We start from the raw sequence: 18410 nt of genomic DNA, 5'->3' as shown, positions 1-18410 counted from the left end.
CATTATTTTTTAAAAGATAGCAAATCTCCACTTCTCCGTTTCTTGAAATACAACGTTCACTACATAGTGCTCGCTTCGCATCAACGTCCGCAGCTTAGCCTGGCACTACACTGACGCAACCTGCCGGCTGTCGCCACAGCCCCATTCGACGCCTGCACGCGAGCAGCACACGTGCAGCGCTGTGCGCTCATGAGCCGCGCGCAACGTTTGCCCGCCCCTGATATATGGTAATGTTTGCGTTGCGCGGCCGCCGCGCCCGCTTCAACTTTCCGATGGCCGGGTCCAACGCTGTGCATAGCTGCAGGCCGCCGTCTCTATTGAGCGTGTTGTCACAAATTTTTGTTTCGATCGCTTCTTTTATTATGCTATCCCAAAAACTGTTAGTCCGTGTGATAATAGCTGTCTCGTCAAATGCAATACGATGGCCGTTTTCTAGTGTATGCTCTGCTACCGCTAGTTTCTCTGGGTACCGCTAATTTCTCTCGTGTTCTACACAGCGCTCTTCAATATACGCACATTAGCTCCAGTTGTCGTCAATGTGTTCATGGAGTACTTTGAGAACATCGCCCAGGACACAGCTCTCGGAAAGCCTAGCTGCTTTTACCGTTACGTCGACGACACGTTCGTTGTCTGGTCTCATGGACGTGAGAAGCTGGCAGAAATTCTTGGACCACATAAACAACATCCATGACAACATCAAGGTCACGATGGAAATGGAGACTGATGGTGCCTTGCCGTTCCTTGATGTCCTCGTCCGCCGCAAAGCAAATAGGTGTCTCAACCACAGCGTTTACGGGAAATCCACCCACACAGACCGATATCTGCACGCTAACAGCCATCACCATCCGTCGCAGAAACGTTCTGTTCTGAGCACCTTAGTGCATCGAACCGAAACCGTCTCAGATTCTGATAACTTGCCGAAGGAACTGAGCCACTTACAGAAAGTATTCAGGGAAAACGGCTACAACAACCGCCAGATTTCGAAAGCTGTCTTTCCGAAAATACGTAAGCAGAAATACTTCGAGGAGGACTCGAAGACGTATGCGTTCTTGCCTTTCTGTGGCGCGATAACAGGGAAGACAATCTGGATCCTATAGAGGCATAAAATCGATTCGGTCTTCAGGGCTCCAGCAAAAATTTGACAGCTCTTGAGGCCTGTGAAAGACGACGTAGGCCTCAGAACACTAGGAGTATATAAAATACCACGTGGGTGTGGACAGCTCTATGTCGGACAGACTGTGCGTACCATTGAACAGCGCTGTGTAGAACACGAGAGATGTTTTCGTCTACAGTACCCAGAGAAATTAGCGGTAGCAGAGGATGCATTAGAAAACGGTTATCGTATTGCATTCGACGAGACATCTGTTATCACACGGACTAACAATTTCTGGGATAGCATAATAAAAGAAGCGATCGAAATAATATGTGGCAACACGCTCAATAGAGACGGCGGCCTGCAACTAACAAGGGGACCTCCCCATCGCGCCCCCCTCAGATTCACTTATAAGTTGGCACATTAGATAGGCCTTGAAAAAATAAACACACATCAATCGAGAAAACAGGAAGAAGTTGTGTGGAACTATGAAAAAATAAGCAAAATATGACTAATCCATGTGCAACATAGGCAACATCAAGGTAAGTGTGAGCTCAGGAGCGCCGTGGTCTCGTGGTTAGCGTGAGCAGCTGCCGAACGAAAGATCCATGGATCAAGTCTTGCCTCGGGTGAAAAGTTTACTTTCTTTATTTTCGCAAAGTTATGATCTGTCCGTTCGTTCATTGACGTCTCTGTTCACTGTAATAAGTTCAGTGTCTGTGCTTTGCGACCGCACCGCAAAACCGTGCGATTAGTAGACGAAAGGATGTGCCACTCCAATCGGAACCGAAAACATTTGATCACAAGGTCATAGGTCAACCGATTCCTCCACAGGAAAACACTGGTGGCGGCATGTGCGTCACATGACAGGAATATGTTGTCGACTCACCTAACTTGTACACTTGGCGAATGGGTAAAAAGATTCTTCTACCTTGCCCGATTTAGGTTTCCTTGTGGATGTGATAATCACTCCAAAAAAAGTGATGAAAACATAAGCGTTTGTCACATAAACTGAAAATAAAAAGTTAAATATTTCACCCGAGGGAAGGCTTGAACTAAGAACCTCTCGTTCGGCAGCTGCTCACGCTAACGACGGGACCACGGCACTCCGGAGCTCCTACGATCCTTGTTGTTGCCTATCTTGCACATGGACTACTCAGTTTGTATATTTTGCTTATTTTTTCATAGTTCCACACAACGTCTTCCTGTTTTCTCGATTGATCTGTGTTCAGTTTTTCAAGGCCTATCCACTGTGCCAACTTATAACTAAATCTGAGGGAGGTGCGATGGGGAGGTTCCCTTGTAAGCACAGCGTGGGACCCGGCCATCAGAAGGTTGAAGCGGGCGCGGCGGCCGCACAACGCAAACATTACCATATATGGTGCTGGAGCGGGTACCTGTGACGTCACGCAAGGCAGCGCGGCTATATAAGGACGGCAACAGCAACCAGAGGACAGTCGCCACTTGCCAACGGCCGAGGAGTACTCGGTCGAATGCTCTTGGATTTCAAACCACTTGACGCTGTTGGAATCCCGAGAAAATTTATTAGTACATTGATACTGTTCATGGTCCTGGGCAATTAAAGACTTCCCTAAGGACATTGTGGGTATGCATCCCCGTCGAATGTGATCGTACTCCTTTGGAGCGCAGCTGACCGCAATTTTTGCTCTTCTGTAAAGTCTGGAACCAGTAACGCGAGTTCAAACCATTCGTCGAAATTTGAACGTGATCTTAAGCAGCAACAGGATGCTTATTCTTTTTCAACTCTCCTGTTTCACGTCCGCATGTGGCATGACCACAGGAGTCTGCGACATTGACACATGTGTGAATAAAAAGGAAAAGCATCCCCTCCGAGACCCTCTCAGTTTGGCGAAACCGTCGATGGCACCTAGCCACCTTTACTGAGAATTTGAAAATGATCTTGTATAGAGATAACCTGTGTGGCCGTCCCAGGCGCCTGCACCAAGGCAACCCCTTGGCATCCCTCGAATTCTGTCTCAAGTGTTGTCGAGCCCAAGTGTGACATCACTGGCCGTCACGTTTTTGCACCGTTACAGAGTAAGGTTGTAGGCATCTTTGAGTCAAATTCTAAACTTTTGCGTAGCAGTGGGAGACAATGACGTGGTTTCGAAAACGTGATCCTTTAATTCTGTTGCGGAGTGTATGATTCCAGACAAATGCTGTCAGATTTTTGGTATAATATCATCCACACAACACTAGAGATATCAAGGGAAGATAAGTATGAAAACTATCGCACTGTCAGCTTACGAGCTGACATGAACAACATACAGAAGAATGGAAAAGAAAATTGTTCACCCTGTACGTCGAAGAAGCAACGTCGGAAATAAAAGAAAGTCGTACGGTACGATTAAAATTAAGGGTGAACGATATCAGCGTTAAGATACGCTGATGACATTGCTATCCTCATTTAAAGTGAGAATGAATTACAGGGTATCTTGATTGGAAGGAACCCAATAATGAGCGCACACTAAGGAGAGGAAACTGAAGCAAGGTGAAAGTAATAATGAGGTAGCAGAAAAGAGATTATGATAAAAGTAAGATCAAAGTTGGTGATCATTTGTCAAATAATTCTGATAGCTTGAAAACAAAATAACACGTTACAGGTGAAACAAGCAGGACACAAAAAGCAAAGGAGCACATGCACAATAGACATTCCTGGCCAATGGAAGTCTACTAGTATCAATCATTGGCCTAAATCTGAGGAAAACATTTCAGAGATTCTACGTCTGGACCACAGAATTGTAATAAGGAAGTGAATCATGGACTGTGGGAGGGGGGGCGGGGGGGGTTGAGAAGAAGAGGATCGATGAGATTGATATGTGATGCTACAGAAGGATGATGACAATTATGTGGACTGTAAGGTACGTAATCAGAAGGTTCTGCGCAAAATCAGCGACAAGATGAAACAGTGGAAGACATTGACAAGCAGAAGGGCCAAGATATATGTTAAGACAGAAGGGAATAACTTCCATGACACTAGAGGGAGCTGCAGAGGATAAAAACTGTAAAGGAAGACAGAGGTTGGAGTATCTCCAACAAATACTTGCGGATGGAGAGTGCAAGTGTGCAACGGAGATGAAGAAATTGGTGCAATGCAACAATTCGTGGCTGGCCGCATCAAACCAGTCAGAAGTGAGACGACAGAAACACGGTGTTCAATAAAAGTGTCTAACACTTGGGAGGGGTGGTAGTACTCATTGAAACAAGAAAAATAAGTCCGGTAAACATGGGTCCAGAAATGCATACTTTCTGAGATAAGTCCAATAAACATGAGTCCGAAAATGCATACATTCTGCAATAAACATGTGTTTACAGGAGGTGTTCAACCATGGAGTCCATTCATGACATTGCGCCCCTCTGGCGTAAGGTATGACGCATCCTTTGAAGCGTACCAGGTTGTTGCTGTACTTGCTGGTACTACGCAACGAACATGTGACTCTGTAGTGTCCGCACTTCTTTGATTGGCGTGGAGTAGACCAAGTGCTTCAAGTTGGTTGGTAGGTTTGGGGGAAGAGACCAAACAGCGAGGTCATCGGTCTCATCGGATTAGGGAAGGACGGAGAAGGAAGTCGGCCGTGCCCTTTCAAAGGAACCATCCCGGCATTTGCCTGGAGTGATTTAGGGAAACCACGGAAAACCTAAATCAGGATGGCCGGACGCGGGATTGAACCGTCGTCCTCCCGAATGCGAGTCCAGTGTCTAACCACTGCGCCACCTCGCTCGGTTAAGACAGAAGGGAATAACTTCCATGACACTAGAGGGAGCTGCAGAGGATAAAAACTGTAAAGGAAGACAGACGTTGGAGTATGTCCAACAAATACTTGCGTATGGAGAGTGCAAGTGTGCAACGGAGATGAAGAAATTGGTGCAATGCAACAATTCGTGGCTGGCCGCATCAAACCAGTCAGAAGTGAGACGACAGAAACACGGTGTTCAATAAAAGTGTCTAACACTTGGGATGGGTGGTAGGACTCATTGAAACAAGAAAAACAAGTCCGGTAAACATGGGTCCAGAAATGCATACTTTCTGAGATAAGTCCAATAAACAGGAGTCCGAAAATGCATACATTCTGCAATAAACATGTGTTTACAGGAGGTGTTCAACCATGGCGTCCATTCATGACATTGCGCCCCTCTGCCCTCTGGCGTAAGGTATGATGCATCCTTTGAAGTGTACCAGGTTGTTGCTGTACTTGCTGGTACTACGCAATGAACATGTGACTCTGTAGTGTCCGCACATCTTTGATTGGCGTGGGGTAGATCAAGTGCTTCAAGTGTCCCCAGAACCAAAAGTATAGGGAACTGTTGGCTGGGGAACGAGCATGCCCAGGTATGAGCACCCCCCTCCCCCTCCTCACCAATCCGGCGGTGCTGAAATATATGCATCAGATGTTCAAGCACATTGTGACGAAAGTGTTCTCGTGCGCCATCGTGGATGAACCACATTTGTATTCGTTGTTGCAATGGTACAACCTCTACCAAGGTAGGCAATACATTAATGAGGAATTCCAGATAATGCGCTCCAATTGTGGTAGCACGTGTGGCCATAATAATCTATAGCCAAGTACAACTGCCCTTACATTGATTGTGAATTATTGTTGATGCCCTCTTTCCCGAAGTGCTTGGGAATTTACGTCTGCCCATACATGCTGGTTATGGAAATTCACAAACACCGTATTTTGTGAACCCTGCCTCATCTGTAAATAATATCTTGGATATGAACAGTGGATCTGTGTCACTTCTGCAACAGCAACTAAAAGAAGTGCCGTCTGCCATGATGATCCTGTGGCCTTAGGGCCTGAACGAGCTGTAAATGATACGCGTACAATTGCTCGTGAAGCAACTCCCAGATAAGAGTGTGAGGCACACCTTCTGCTGTTGCAAATCGTCGCACACTGTTCCAAGGGTTTTCTTCCACCGAACGTAGCACCCACTCCTCCATGTGAGGCATTCGATTGTGCAGGACCTTCAATTGTCAGTCTTCCGAGCTGCAAGGGTACCTGTCTCTCTCACACACTGGAAAAATCTGCCGAACAGCTTACCAGAGGGCACTCAGCACTGTAGATATTTTTTAGCGCAGAGGGCACAGGCTGCAGGTTACGTCCATTTGCTGAAGCATAGCAGAATTTCATATCCGACATTTCGTTTCAAATAGTAGGCAAATAGTAGCAGATAGTAGCAGGTGTTGACAGATGCGAAAATTACCGAACTGTCAGTATAATAAGTCACAGTTGCAAAATACTAACACGAATTCTTTACAGAGGAATGGAAAAACTGGTAGAAACCGACCTCGGGGAAGATCAGTTTGGATTCCGTAGAAATATTGGAACACGTGAGGCAATACTGACCCTACGACTCATCTTAGAAGCAAGATTAAGAAAGGGCAAACCTACGTTTCTAGCATTTGTAGACTTAGAGATAGCTTTTGACAATGTTGACTGGAGTACTCTCTTTTATATTCTGAAGGTGGCAGGGGTAAAATACAGGGAGCGAAAGCCTATTTACAATTTGTACAGAAACCAGATGTCAGTTATGAGAGTCGAGGGGCATGAAACGGAAGCAGTGGTTGGGAAAGGAGTGAGACGGGGTTGTAGCCTCTGCACGACGTTATTCAATCTGTATATTGAGCAAGCAGTAAAGGAAACAAAAGAAAAATTCAGAGTGGGTATTAAAATCCATGGAGAAGAAATAAAAACTTTGAGGTTCGCCGATGACATTGTAATTCTATCAGAGACAGCAAAGGACTTGGAAGAGCAGTTGAGCGGAATGGACAGTGTCTTGAAAGGAGAATATAAGATGAACATCAACAAAAGCAAAACGAGGATAATGGAATGTAGTCGAATTAAGTCGGGTGATGCTGAGGGAATTAGATTAGGAAAAGAGACGCTTAAAGTAGTAAAGGAGTTTTGCTATTTGGGGAGCAAAATAACTGATGATGGTCGAAGTAGAGAGGATATAAAATGTAGACTGGCAATGGCAAGGAAAGCGTTTCCGAAGAAGAGAAATTTGTTAACATCGAGTATAGATTTAAGTGTCAGGAAGTCGTTTCTGAAGGTATTTGTATAGAGTGTAGCCATGTATGGAAGTGAAACATGGACGATAAATAGTTTGGACAAGATGAGAATAGAAGCTTTCGAAATGTGGTGCTACAGAAGAATGCTGATGATTAGATGGGTAGATCACATAACTGATGATGAAGTATTGAATAGAATTGGGGAGAAGAGGAGTTTGTGGCACAACTTGACAAAAAGAAGGGACCGGTTAGTAGGACATGGTCTGAGGCACTAGGTATCACAAATTTAGCATTGGAAGGCAGCGTGGAGGGTAAAAATCGTAGAGGGAGACCAAGAGATGAATACACTAAGCAGGTTCAGAAGGATGTAGGTTGCAGTAAGTACTGAGAGATGAAGAAGGTTGCACAGGATAGGGTAGCATGGAGAGCTGCATCAAACCAGTCTCAGGACTGAAGAGCACAACAACAACAACAACAACAACAACAGTAGGATTCCATTGCTAATAAGTTGTGGAAGAGTGAAAGTGTAAATGTACTCTTCGATTTGCACCTACAAACAGCTCAACAACAGTAAATGCATGAGTGGATCTGCGTTTGGAAGAAGGTAAAACATCATGATACATATCCGGGGTTGACAGTACTGTACAATAAGGCACACAAACACAACGAAAACCACCGTAGCCTACAATATAACTCTAACCACACAACTGACTGCAGACCACCTAATGCTAGGTAGAGTACTGTGAGTAAAACGTCATAATACCCTGCCGACACATTTGACAGACCGCCTATGCAATGACTATGCTAATATCAGCAACCAAGCGTCGTGCAGACGGTCCTTTAAACATGTATTTATCTCGGAAAGCGTACTTTTCCGGGTTCGTGTTTATTGGATTCATTTTTCTTGTTTCAATGAGTACTACCATCTCTCAAAGTATTAGAACCTTTTTTTTTTTTTTTTTTTTGATCATCAACAGTACACGGATGCGTAAGTACCATCGCGAAACGCTTATGCCTTTACAGTTTGGCGAGGTAATGGTAATTCAGCTGTAACCTCCCCCTCACTTATCGACTTTAATGACAGTGAAAAATTAAACCGCGTGTACCTAATGGAAATTTGGGAAAAGCAATCGTCACCGAAGTTAATTTGTCGGTAAAGAGGGAGGAAAGTGTTACATCTAAATGAAAGGAAAAATGCAAATGAAACTGGTGGAAATTAAATTTGAAAAGGGGTAAAGTTAATAAAGAAAGTAAATGTGCGGCCGTTACGTTAACAATTAACTAGCGGTAATTAGATATTTGAGATTTGGGGGAAATTACGGTCGCCAGTCCTAAGGACAATTACTATAGTAACTGAAAAAGAAAGGTTATTACACATATAATTAGCACTAGAAGCGTGGCAACTGAAGGTTGACACGTGTAGTGTGAAAACTGAAAGTTTGTCAGAAGTAATAAATTTCTCTACACTCTGACTTAATTTAGCAAAAGAATTAATAAAACCGGAAAATCGAAAGTTAATTTAGTGACTGAAGTTAATAGTGAGCTTTCTTTCTGAAACACATCGAAATTCAGTGAAATACGGTTAGTCTTGGACTACCTCAACAATCATTTCAAAAGCTACTCGAATCTACGCAATTTAGAAATAAGAGATTTAACTTTGAACTTGAATTAAATGATTCTGAACAATCAACAACAGTAAAATTTAGTACGTACCAAGCTGAGCTGTAGTCACAGGTAAGCTAAAATATGGTAACAAAACTCACACACATAATTTGTGCTTGTGTAATCTAAATATTGTAGCCAGCTATGAATACTTTAACTGAACTTTGAAATTAAAGCAGTGAAATAGAATAATATTGCTTTAATGCTGGCGTTTGAATTTCAACGACACTCGGGTTCATTCCGGAAAAGGAAGGGACCCTGCTTGGTAATGCAATTGGGACAATGAGCAACAAACGTTCATGCTAAGTTGCTGTAATTTTGTGATTTGAACAGTTTTAAAAGCTGAGAGATGCCATACAGTTCTAAAACTTTACGTGCTTCCAGTCTTCCTTGTTGGTTGATTGAAGGTTTGAAGCCGTCGATCGAGGAGATGGCGACAGTCACTCATTGTCGGCCGTCGCTGTTGCAGAAGCTGGATGTTGGCGCGCCTTCTTCTCGACACGGTCACCAGGCGAAACGGGCTCTTGATGTGCGCCAGCTAATGCTTCCCGTCCGCGTCACCGTGTCAGAAACTATCGTCGCAAGTCGAGCACAATACATGCTGCCAAACCCCGAAAGCGCGGCAGCTCGCGGGAGCTTCACACAACACACCTGCTCCACTGCACTACCCCAGCCAGACTCTCCCTGCCCGCGCTCCACGCGACAGAGTTAACACTACCAAAGATCCTAAACACTCTGGTTCTCCACACGACCTATCGACGTATTCGTTCGATAGCATAGTTTCCCCTAGGCAAGACCCAGCGTAAAAATACAAATAATATTTACAAAACAATCAAATATACATCGACATAAATGCATAAATATATAAATATATATATATATATATAAATAAATAAATAAATATATAAATATATATATATATATACAAACAGTAAAACAATTACAATATATAACGAGACAGAAATATCATATCTTGAGGTAACAAAACAAGGAAAAAGAATTATAGTACAATAGATGGAAATAGGCGGATATGCATTTCCGGCGTTACACAGCGATCACTTTGTGATAGCAGTAGTAGCGGTAGTACTAGAAGTAGTAGCAGTAGTGTTAGCAATGTGTTATTCATTCGAGGGTTGCTTTCTTAATGGTTCTGGACACGTCATGATAGTAGTGCGTAAAATCGTATATGCAGGCATTTGCGTACTTACGGTACTAGAGACCTAGTTTGACATGTATCATACAGATGGTGTCCGTGCCCTTGCCTGAAGTAATTTAGGAGAACAACAGAATATCTAAACCTGGATGGGTGGATGGGGATTAGATCTTCCATCCTCCTAAGTTCAAAGCCAGTCCGTATAAAACAGCGCATCCTCATTCGGTTTATTGATAGTGTACAGTAACGTTTTGTGTACACATTCGTCCAAAGGTGTTACTCCACCCGAACAGAGCATGAAGGCCGAACGGGACCGACCGGCCGCCGTGTCATCCTCAATCCATAGGCGTCACTGGATGCGGATATGGTGGGACATGTGGTCAGCACTCTGCTCTCCCGGCTGTATGTCCGCTTACGAGACCGGAGCCGCTACTTCTCAATCAAGTAGCTCCTCAGTTTGCCTCACAAGTGCTGAGTGCACCCCGATTGCCAACAGCGCTCGGCAGACCGGCTGGTCACCCATCCCAGTGCTAGCCCAGCCCGAAAGCGCTTAACTTCGGTGATCATTCGGGAACCGGTGTTACCACTGCGGCCAGACTGTTGGCTAAAGGTGTTACTACATAGCGTAAAAAGGCTAGTGCTACATTTCTCAACACCAATCACTGCTTACATGACACACATTTTCCGACACTATCAGTTGACATCAGGACCATGACGGCGATATTTCGTTTCCACTTTGTGTACGGCTACTTCCCATTTGCTTACCTGATAAACTGAATCGGCATCCCTCTATAATGTGTCAGACATTGAGCTTTCAAAGAGGATAAGATGTTAATATTATCCACTACAATGGTATAGTGTAAAGTTTTCCATTAAAAAGAAAGTAAATGCATGCAATGATAGTAAAGCAATAAAAAAGACCCTGATGACTGACAAATACGTCACATCCGAATAGTAACAATGGAATTAATAAGGAATACATCTTATATTGTAGTACCATACGATTTCTTTAGAATGGTCTTACCATTTATATGTGAATTATTTTGACTGTGACGTCTCATAATGAGACAATTTCTCGTATTTCATATTGAAAGGTGGCTACACTGAGCCACAGCGTCAAAGATCGCGCCAGAGAGTATTGTTCCGCCGCCTCCACTGGCAGTGATTATTGAGACGCAGCGACAAGCAGTTCTTACCGAGAAGTTGTGGTGGACACTGCTTGTCGTGAAGTCAGAGTGAGATGTGGTAGTGGAGAGTGTTGTTCCATGTTTTATGCAGTGGTTTGATGGGAGAGATAGCAGATGTTGTTCTAATGGAGATATTGTAATGGTCAGAGTGCATTTCGTCAATATATATGGAGGTATTTTCTTTTGTTCTTTCAGCGACCTGAATAATGTGTCATTACAGGTTCAGTCAACAAAGCATCTGGCGTGTGTTCTTGTATTAGAGTGTAATTCTGGTTTTCTTGCGCAATTATAGTATTTCTAATTTTCTTTTATCACGTCAGTATAATGGTATTTAAAATTTCTTGTCTTGTTGAAGAAGAACCGTGCCAGATGTGTACGTTGAGTCATACTTCCACACATACAGAACAGCTACACTTGTGCTATATTGGCTTCGTAGATTTTATAGTTGCTGGGGACTTAATTAATTAATTGTGCTAACAGAAATTTTCTTACATTCTTTGTTGACATTCTAAGCAGTCAGATTGCGTAATAATACTAGTCAGGGACAGCCGTTTACGAGACTTGCGTAATCGGACATACAGCGACAGAAAATTAAAAAGTATTTGCATTGCATTCTTATTTTTTTTAATTAAGCCCCCATGCAATATATATCCTTGCTGACAGCTGTTCCTAGAACATGTGATGTGGCTCATTAGCATCTAGTCACAGCAGTCGCAAAGAAAGGTTATCTACTTCATGCCAGATATTCAAATGGGAAAACTTTTTCGCAATATTCAAACATCTAATGGGTAGTTAGAATTTTGATACACGTTTACTGGTGTGTACAGTTTAATATTCAGCAAGTGATAAATGCTCTTCGTAACGAGTGAATAGAGGGATACTTTTCACTGGCATTTTTAACAATATTTTATCAGATGTGTTTCCCGCCGATTAAATTGCTGATGGGCTGTTCATTTCAGGACTTAACAGCTGCTAAACCAACTCATGTTAATTGTGTTCGTTATCTGAATTAGTATACCCGTCTTCAACTAAGATCCATAGTACCACACAAGTTACATATAATTCTAAATTATCATGCATTCTAAAAATTCTCTCTTCGCTGTATCCACTTACTGGATTGTAGTTTACTGCTCCCTACCGCATGGTACAGAAAGTTGGTTAGGTCAGAGGAAAGCACTTAAGGGTTAAGAAGAGTAACGTTGTAGCTAATCAAAAGAGAATTCTCTTGCTTGAGGTGTGTTCTTTAGGGGAAAAGTTTCAGTCAAAGCAGTAGCTAACTCATCGGCCAGGAATCCGATAAAAAAAAGTTTTCCTTTTCTATTATAATGTTCCTCAGCTAACGAATGAGGCAGTATGTGTGCTCCTTTTAAGCAGATAGGGGGGCATGGAACAAAATGGCATACTTATTTTCGATTGATTATTCTAGTAGTGTCGGCTTACGAGCGTCCTACTTGCAGTAGGGCCGAATACCTTATGATTCGTCAATCAATTTTAATGGCACCGCATTCCGTTTATGTCTCGACCGCAGTAATTCCACACGCACATATTTTTCTGTGCTTGCTACCATCTCTCTTCTGCGTCCGAGTCTCTGAAATTTTCCCTAACAGCTTCCATTTGTAATTACTGCTGCTAGCTAGTGGTACGTACTTTTTAATAAAGTGGAAGGTACCGAATGCCTGGAAACACAACACTGATGCTTTCAAAGTAATGAAAAGCTGACTAGCATTTCCTACTGCATTACGTTATTTGACGATGAGAGCGCAATAAATAAAAATTACTCCCCGTTTTTTAGATGCTCGCCAATGAAGTGAAACTGGGATTTATTCCGTGGGAAAATTTTGAATCAAATGTAACAACTCGCGTGGTTGGTGAGAAGTTAATGATGAGGGAAGAGGGCGGTGGGGAGAATGGTGGCGAGAGGGGATGAGGGGGGAAAGCGAGATCTTTTGTGGCGGTCGCACTACTGAGGGTAATTCCTCGGCTGCCTGCAACTGCGAAAGCTCGATTTCAGAGAATGTCTGAAAGCAGCCAATTAGTGAGCTCAACTTTCTGGCATTAGCATTTCTGCTTCACCAGAAGCAAGATTCGGTTCCAGTTAACGAAGCCACATAAATGCGGAAACTTAACACTCTCTTAGTGGCGAGCACGACTCAGCATGCAGTTCGATGTTCAGAAGTTTCGTCTTCTGAAAGATCTGCAGCACCTGGAGCGAAAAATTGGAGATGTTGACTCCAGTCTCCTACGATCAATGTTACAGTTTCTGTTATCTTTATTTCAGTGAAGTAATTCGGGCCCTGAACTGTTATCATAATTTTTTTCCTACCTTGAGGTTACTGGGATTTCTTTGACTCTTGTTTTGCTGAGGTGAAAATAATATAAAATTGTATATCATTTAGACTTTGGCTACCGTCGACATGAAATATAAAATTACAGAAGTCATTAAGCCGGCACATTCTCCAACTTTTTGGGTCTCAATATTTCGGAATCGCAGCTGAGACCTTTATCAGCTTTAACTCTTGTGGCATCGCTGCAGGGGAGACTTATACAGTACGAGACACTTTGGGTTTCTTCACACAAATTGTTTTTTTAACCACATGTAGGAATCGTAAAGTTCAAATGTTTATTTATCACAAAAAGTAGTAACCTTTCATACTTTAGCGCACCAAATAAATAAACTAATGGTCGAAAATGACTATGGTGAAAGACCATTTCCCAGTATCGGACACTTTACAAATTCATTAATTACAACTGTAATTGTTTATTGTGGGCTAACAAATGATACCTTTGTTTACTTTATAAGTCATTCTAATCAAATGGAATGTAAAACGAGATAAATGAGTTATGTTTATACAGGGCAGTTTTCTCACTTGTAGTAAAGGAGATTTTCTTGGTCCTTGCAAGCCACCTGAACCCATCCCTTGCATGATATGCACTGAACCCAATCTTCATTTGTTGATTTCCTGCAAATAATACACTCTGTCGTACTCTCTTCTTCGTTAGTGTCGATTTTAGAACATTTATTCTGTGGAATATTTGTCCGGAAGTGACGTTTTCGATTTGTTTTCACTTTATTTGCTTCTTTTTCTGATCATTGTTCTTCCTGTTTTTGCATCTTCTACTCTTTTTAAGGCTACTTTAGTAAGCCTCTCTTCTGATTCTTTTAATTTCTTCTCCAGCATTTCTTTATAAGGGCTGCCAGTTAATATTTTACTTTCTTCACTTATTCTCTTCCTACTGGCCGGCCGTGGTGGCAAAGCGGTTAAAGGCGCTACAGTCTGGAACCGCGCGGCCGCTACGGTGGCAGGTTCGAATCCTGCCTCGGGCATGGATGTGTGTGATGTCCTTAGGTTAGTTAGGTTTAAGTAGTTCTAAGTTCTAGGGGACTGATGACCTTAGAAGTTAAGTCCCATAGTGCTCAGAGCCATTTGAGCCATTTTTTTTCTTCCTACTGACAATTTACTTTCCATCTTTCTGTGACACTGGCGAAATTTTGTCCACGACTATTAGGAATAAGGACGAAACGCAGCTTCCTTGCCCATCAAAGTACTCAGAAGTCCTCGGAGGTGAAGCACAAGCAGAGTCCACCGTGGAAAGACTTGTTGATGCAATGACGGATAAGGTGGCATCTGAAGTACATGATGGCATTAGTTCAACCGTTGATGCAGAAGGAGTTCCAATTATAGCCCCTGGTTCTTCTGAAGAAGCAGTTAGGCTTACAGCACCAAAAACAGCCGGTCTTGAAAGAACTGATGGACTTTCATCAGAGAAGTGAGTTGCAGCTAGGAAGTCTATATCTGTGAAGATGTCTTTCTTTAATGCATGGAGCCCATTGCAGGAAAACCCAAAAGTTACAAGATCCATCCTGTACATAGCCTTGAAAGCAGTCCCAACCAAACCAGCAATGCCCCTCTGAGTTATTTTAAGTGGGCGATATTGGTTCATTAATCCAGCACAGACTTCATTGTAAGCCGCTCTGAAGGACCTTCATTGTACGGTCTAGAGTCTGAAATTTGTGCGTAGTACGAGGAGGAATGCTTACCATATGCTCATTGTTGTTTCTTGTATACAAAATCACTTGAAGTTCCTTGTGTGAACTGTGGCCTTCTAAAGCTATAAGAGAAGGACTTTCCTTTGTTGTCTTCACACAAGCAACAAATACCTGTAGCCGAAGCAAAAATGAACTTGCTGTGATCCACCGACTTTGTTCATAAGTGAAGATAGTTCCCTTTGGTGTACCTTTTTTTAGCTCATCGGCCATTTTCGTTCTTACAAATACAAATAAAGGGGGTAGGAGCACATCACCTGTAGTGTTGACTGTTAGCAACACAGTTAAGTACGAGGGTAATCCCAAAAGTAAGGTCTCCTAGTTTTTGATAAGTACGTAGACCTGTTTATTTCTACAATGGTTTACATCAGTTTACAGCTTGAACATTTCGCTATTTTTCGACATAATCACCATTTCTGTCGATGCATTTTTGTAGATGATGTGGCAGTTTTTGTATGACCATGTCATACCCGCTCGCCGCCATGCTGCGTAGAAGGATGGTGCCACTGGCGTGATTGTTGCTTGGTCTCAGGTGTAAACTCGGATGCCCAGATTTCGTCAGACGTAACAATCGGGTCCAGAAAGTTTTCCTGCTCGGCTGTAAGGCGGTGAAGAAATGCGCGTGAAGTTGCTGTATGTGGTCCTCGGTCAGCATGCGTGGCACCCATCTTGCGCACACCTTTCGGTAGTTCAATATTTCCGTTAAAATTCCGTGAGCGGTGCTTCCGGAAACCTCAGGAACCAACGTGCAGAGATTATCCAGGGTGATCCGCCGATCTTCACGCATAATTTGTACAAGCTTCAACACTATCTCCTCAGAAATTGACGGTCTCCCGCTCCTTTGTTCGTCGTGAATTTCCGTCCGACCAGCTACACCACATACGAACATTTTTGACATCCATGCCCGAATCACCATACACTTCCGTGAATTGGCGATGAATTTCAATCGGCGCAGTGCCCTTTGCGTTTAAAAACCGAGTTTTTTTTTTTGTCATCAGTCTACTGACTGGTTTGATGCGGCCCGCCACGAATTTCTTTCCTGTGCTAACCTCTTCATCTCAGAGTAGCACTTGCAACCTACGTCCTCAATTATTTGCTTGACGTATTCCAATATCTGTCTTCCTCTACAGTTTTTGCCCTCTACAGCTCCCTCTAGTACCATGGAAGTCATTCCCTCATGTCTCAGCAGATGTCCTATCATCCTGTCCCTTCTCCTTATCAGTGTTTTCCACATATTTCTTTCCTCTCCGATTCTGCGTAGAACCTCCTCATTCCTTACCTTATCAGTCCATCCAATTTTCAACATTCGTCTATAGCACCACATCTCAAATGCTTCGATTCTCTTCTGTTCCGGTTCCCCACAGTCCATGTTTCACTACCATACAATGCTGTACTCCAGACGTACATCCTCAGAAATTTCTTCCTCAAATTAAGGCCGGTATTTGATATTAGTAGACTTCTCTTGGCCAGAAATGCCTTTTTTGCCATAGCGAGTCTGCTTTTGATGTCCTCCTTGCTCCGTCCGTCATTGGTTATTTTACTGCCTAGGTAGCAGAATTCCTTAACTTCCTTGACTTCGTGACCATCAATCCTGATGTTAAGTTTCTCGCTGTTCTCATTTCTACTACTTCTCATTACCTTCGTCTTTTTCCGATTTACTCTCAAACCATACTGTGTACTCATTAGACCATTCCGTTCAGCAGATCATTTAATTCTTCTTCACTTTCACTCAGGATAGCAATGTCATCAGCGAATCGTATCATTGATATTATTTCACCGTGTATTTTATTTCCACTCCTGAACCTTTCTTTTATTTCCATCATTGCTTCCACGATGTACAGATTGAAGAGTCGGGGCGAAAGGCAACAGCCTTGTCTTACACCCTTCTTAATACGAGCACTTCGTTCTTGATCGCCCACTCTTATTATTCCCTATTGGTTGTTGTACATATTGTATATGACCCGTCTCTCCCTATAGCTTACCCCTACTGTTTTCAGAATCTCCAACAGCTTGCACCATTTTATATTGTCGAACGCTTTTTCCAGGTCGACAAATCCTATGAAAGTGTCTTGATTTTTCTTTAGCCTTGCTTCCATTATTAGCCGTAACGTCAGAATTGCCTCTCTCGTCCCTTTACTTTTCCTAAAGCCAAACTGATCGTCACCTAGCGCGTTCTCAATTTTCTTTTCCATTCTTCTGTATATTATTCTTGTAAGCAGCTTCGATGCATGAGCTGTTAAGCTGACTGTGCAATAATTCTCGCACAAAAACCGAGTAACCGCACGCAATTCGCACTTGGCAGTAACATCCAACGGGAGCTCCATTCTCAACGGCTGCCAATCCAAGACTCAGCGCGGCGTGCGCGTGTTTACACGCAGCGCGTAAAGCACTCTTCATAACAGTGTGACCAACTGCCACACAAACAGAGTTCTGTACTTATAAAAAAATAAGAGACCTTACGTTTGGGATTACCCTCGTATCTTCCTCTTTCTACTGACGTGATTTTTCTAGCTTGTTTTTTGCCTTTTTGGGACAAAACCGTTGTGGCACTTTCATGAACGACTAAGACATCAGTTTCGTCACAGTTGAAGATGTCTAAGGGGTCAAACTTGTATTTTGTTAACGTTGCCTCATACTTGTTATAAAACAAGTCACTTATTCTCTGCTAAAACTGACAGCACCTTAAACACTCCTTGATCGAGTTTTTCACAGAGATGGTTCAGGATGGAGACCTATAAATTCATAGTATAATTTATCACCTACTGTCTTTTTTTCTTTATTGAGTTCTACATATACATCTACATCCATACTCCGCAAGCCACCTGACGGTGTGTGGCGGAGGGTACCTTGTGTACCTATATCGGTTCTCCCTTCTATTCCAGTCTCGTATTGTTCGTGGAAAGAAGGATTGTCAGTATACCTCTGTGTGGGCTCTAATCTCTCTGATTTTATCCTCATGGTCTCTTCGCGAGATATACGTAGGAGGGAGCAATATACTGCTTGACTCTTCGGTGAAACTTCAACAAAAGTCCGTACCGAGCTATTGAGCATCTCTCTTGCAGAGTCTTCCACTGGAGTTTATCTATCATCTTCGTAACGCTTTCGCGATTACTAAATGATCCTGTAACGAAGCGCGCTGCTCTCCGTTGGATCTTCTCTATCTCTTCTATCAACCCTATCTGGTACGGATCCCACACTGCTGAGCAGTATTCAAGCAGTGGGCGAACAAGCGTACT

This window comes from Schistocerca cancellata, chromosome 5, assembly GCF_023864275.1.
Source record: "Schistocerca cancellata isolate TAMUIC-IGC-003103 chromosome 5, iqSchCanc2.1, whole genome shotgun sequence".
Lineage (NCBI taxonomy): Eukaryota > Metazoa > Arthropoda > Insecta > Orthoptera > Acrididae > Schistocerca > Schistocerca cancellata.
This window is presented reverse-complemented; position numbering follows the sequence as displayed.